This window comes from Octopus bimaculoides, chromosome 14, assembly GCF_001194135.2.
Source record: "Octopus bimaculoides isolate UCB-OBI-ISO-001 chromosome 14, ASM119413v2, whole genome shotgun sequence".
NCBI lineage: Eukaryota > Metazoa > Mollusca > Cephalopoda > Octopoda > Octopodidae > Octopus > Octopus bimaculoides.
The window spans coordinates 7,353,227-7,357,909 of NC_068994.1; positions in this window are offsets into that span (position 1 = coordinate 7,353,227).

The window sequence follows — 4,683 nt, forward strand, 5'->3', positions numbered from 1 at the left end:
TTAAATGGAAATATCAATAAATATACCACTACCACCCACACTTCCCACACGCCGTATTCACCAGAGTGTCACTCCAGCGACTACACATATCGCTTGCATTGTTTAGAAATGCACCATCTGAAGAGTCACCTTGGGATGAAACTATAAGTACAATGAGGCTTTAAACCTTCCTGAAACCCAAATAGCTTACTTTACAACTGTATTGAATTCTCCCTTTTATAGACAATAATACTTAATATAATATACACTACTTACTCTTATATAATCATGTGTGTGTATTTATGTGTTTGCTGTATTTTTATTCAGGTATTTAAAAAATATATTTCCCTATGAATATCTTGCAGTTTCTTTGGAACAATAAAATTCTGAAAGCCATCTGGAGATAAAGTAAAGTTGGTATTCCTGGTTGTCTTCATGCGGTAAGTAAGAATGTTAATATGATCGATGTATATCAATAGTTTTCAACCATTTTTGATTTCTATTTTACTCTGCTAGACCTCCATAATCACTCGATGTATATATAAAAATAAATCCTACTGTGTTTTTATAATCAAATATTATTAGGAATTGTATTTTTAAAAAAACGATAGAATATTTTGTGCATTGTAGAAGTATAATGAATTTATTGCTCATCAATTTTAACAATAAAATCTTATATGGACCTCCAAGGGCCGTATGGGCCCCGGTTGAGAATCATTGCTGTAGATATTACCATTATATATTACATATTTGACTGTTAGACTTAATTGCTACCAGTCAGGTTAGGTATTTATTTTTCTGTGTGATAACTGTACGTTATCTGAGTTTCTTTTGACTTTCGTGTTGAACTATGAGTATTGTTTCTATCATTAGTCCTATACTTTTGTCTGAAAAGTTCTGAATAGGATACATGTCTTGCGTACTAATGTTTTCCTATCAATTTTGTTTTTGCGTTTGGTGGCCAATTATAACAGTCGGTGTCACGAACTCATGAACTTTCAAGTTTGCAATCGAATTTGTAAATCATATTGTCATTAGCAGCTTCTTGGCGAAAATACAGATTTTGTGTGCGTTGTATATATGGAGATTATACTATAATCTACTATAGCCTCGGGCCGACCAAACCCTTGTGAGTGGATTTGAAGGAAACTGAAAGAAGTCCATCATGTATGTATATATATATATATATATATATATATATATATATATATATATATATGTGTATGTATGTATACGTATATATATATATGTGCTTATATAATTATATGTAAAAACCCAAGGATCCAGATGTAGGAAGTTAATAAGCTTCGAGCAGTCCGTAGAAGGTATAAAAAGCAACTTTTAGGAACAATTTTTCCCATATCAAAGTTCGATCAGCTGAAAAAAGTTATTTTATAGTTCCCGGTTAGAAACTGGGGTTGCTTTGTATGCGCATGAAAATCCAAATTGTGGGAATGAAGTAGGTAGAATCCAGACTACATGTTTCGTAGCGAATAGAAACTTAGAAGCAGTAATTACTCAACGAGGGGTAATCCGTTAGCTACTCATCGGGCCGAAGATACTTAAGTCAAATGAAGGTTACATTTTCATCAGCTCGCAAGCGATTTGATCGACCAAATCTCCTGCGAGTTAACACGGGATCTAAATACTCTTCTAAGTAGATATTTTTCTCTTGGTATTTCGTATTTGTTTGAATATTCACTGCCTCCATGTACGTATATGTTTATATTTGAGTCTGAACCTGGCGGAGGGTGCGCATAAGTGACGAAATCGTCCTGCACTCACTCGCTCGGTGACCAGGCAGAATTGATATGGGAGTTTATATTAAACAGCTGTTATTATGTGCCGAGTGGATCTTGCTGTCAGCCGAATCTAGTGAATATCGAACCACCGACTTCGCTTTTCACAGAGGAGTGGGTAGTTTTCTCTACCACGTGGATATTAAATTATGTGGTGGGCCTAGCTGAAAGGTTTTAGGAAAGAGCTCTTCTTCTTAGGCCTAAGTTTGAACTAGAAAGTAACGATAAAGAGAGAAGTGCCGTCTAGGTGTAGGTGGTGCAATTTGTATGACTTTTGATAAGCTTGTAGCAAGAACTAGGAGGAAACTCGCCTTTAGTTTGTGAGGATGCCTCAAATCTGGCTATATAGCAATACTCACGTTTGTGGAATTTTTTTCTTATTACTTTATACACTCGTGAAGGCAGCGAATTGGCAGATTGTTGGATAAAATGTCTCGCACTATTCGTTCCAACTTTGCTCGCTGCATTCAAATCCTGTTGTGATAATCTTTTATTTTTATCTCTTTGAGGTCGGAAAATAAGTACCGAACCAGGGAGATGAATTCGCGGAAGTGTGAGAAAATGGTACTGGCTAATTTGTTGTATTTGGTCTGGTTCTTTCCGTTCAGAGTTCAACTCCCGTTGGGGGTCTACTTCAGTTTTAATCCTTTCAGAATCGATAACAAAATGTACCAACCTAGGGAACTGATAAACTAGTGGTTCTCGACCACTTTTTTGCCCCTTTGATCCCCATTTTAATTTACTGGACTTCCACAGCCATTCAATGGTTAAATAAGATCCATTATATTTTTATAACTGAATACGATTAAGAACTGTATAACTAACGATGCCAACGATTCTGCCAGCGCCACCACCTTAAGGCCTTGTACCGAAATGAAGAAATAGTTTCTACTCAAAATGAGTTGGCGGAATCGTTAGAACGTCGGAGGGGTAAAAAATGGCTTACTGTATTTGTTCCGAGTTCAAAACCCTCCCGTCTCAATTTTCTTTTATCAATCCAGGGAATAGGGCCGAGAGGTGTCGCTGCGTGGCAAGAAGCTTGCTTCCCAACCATGTGGTTCGGGGTTCGATCTCACTGCCAGGCACTTTGGCCCTGGTGTCTTCTACTATAGAATCGGGGCGAGCAAAGCCTTGTGAGTAGATTTAGTAGATTGAAACTAAAAGAAGCCCGTCGTGTATATATATATATATATATATATATATATATATAGCTGGCCGCCTACACTTTTTCTGCAAAATAGGGGTAGTTTATCCTGTTCAGGCTATATTATTATCATTATCCTGCGTTTGAGAATTTAAAATCACTTCTTTAACTTTCTGAGACATCTCAACGCTTCTAAAAGCAAACTTCGTTTGTTTGTTTACGTTCATCGAAATTTGAATTTAATATATATATATATATATATATATCTTTGTGTGTGTGTGTGTGTGTGTGTGTGTCTGTGTTTCCCCTTCCGCCGTTTGACAACCGCTGTTGGTGTGGCGTTTACGCCTCCGTAACTTAACGGTTTGGCAAAACATACCGATGGAATAAGTACCAGGCGTTTAAAAAAAATAAGTACTGGGGTCGATTTATTCGACTAAAATCCCTTCATGGCAGTGCCCCAGCATGGCCGCATTCTAATGACTGAAGCAAGTAAAAAAAAAAAAAGAAGAAAATGTACAGTGTTGGTTATTATCGATTACCCTTTCACCTCTCACCAGATTGCTACCCAAAAAGAAAGGCAGCGCGTTGGCAGAATCATTAAGGGGTTAGTATAAAAACAAATGAAAAAGTGATTCGACACTTTACGTTCTGAGTTCAAATCGCACCAAAGTCAATTTTGTATTTTAATCTCTTACATGTAAGCGGATGTAGGGATTCGGTAAAAATAAAGAACAAAATGCCCGCCAAGTACTTCAGCAGTCGATATTATCGACTAACTCCCCGACCCCGCCTATCGCATATTCCCAAAATGCTGGCCTTACATCTAAATTAGAAGCAATTACCACTTGTTCATTAATGTGTCTTTATATAACAATTGTTAATCTCACCATTTCACTCCATATAAACCACTCCCGCTTTTCTTGTTTGTAGTTTTCCATTTTTGGTTTCTCCACCATTTTTACTGTCCACAACGTCTCGGGCTTTTGTAGCCGGTAAAAGGAATCATAAGCACCATCAACGTTATTATTATTATTATTATTATTATTATTATTATTATTATTATTATTATTATTGTCGTCGTCGTTGTTGTTGTCGATGTTGTTGGTACATTTAATGTTGTTATAATTTTTATTGTCTTTGCTGTTAATATTGTTGTTGTAATTATTATTATTATTATTATTATTATTATTATTATTATTACTGTCGTCGACATTGGTACATTTAATGTTATAATTTTTCTTGTTGTCTTTGCTGTTCATATTGTTGTTGTTGTTATTATTATTATTATTATTATTATTATTATTATTATTATTATTATTATTATTATTATTATTATTATTATTATCATCATCATCATAAGACAATTGATTAATTTAAACAAACAATTTATGATGTCTGGCTATCGCTATTATCTGATATTATGATTCCATTTACTTTTTGTTTCTTTCTTTCTCTTTTTTCTTGTTTAGGTTTTATAGAATTCCTAGAGTTTTATATTCTCGACCAATTTATATAAATCTCTCTAGATTCGTCTGTGTGTGTGCTAGTGTGTGCGATTTTACGTGCTTGTTTCGCTATATGAACGTCTATGAATGGGTAGACAGATAGACATATATGTGTATGTGTGTGTGTGTATGCATGTATGTATGTACGCACACACACTCATATATTGAGAAAATGAGGGGGACAGAGGTACACAAATATGTAAATTGCTTCCTCTCTCTCTCTCTACATATATATATATATATATCTATATAT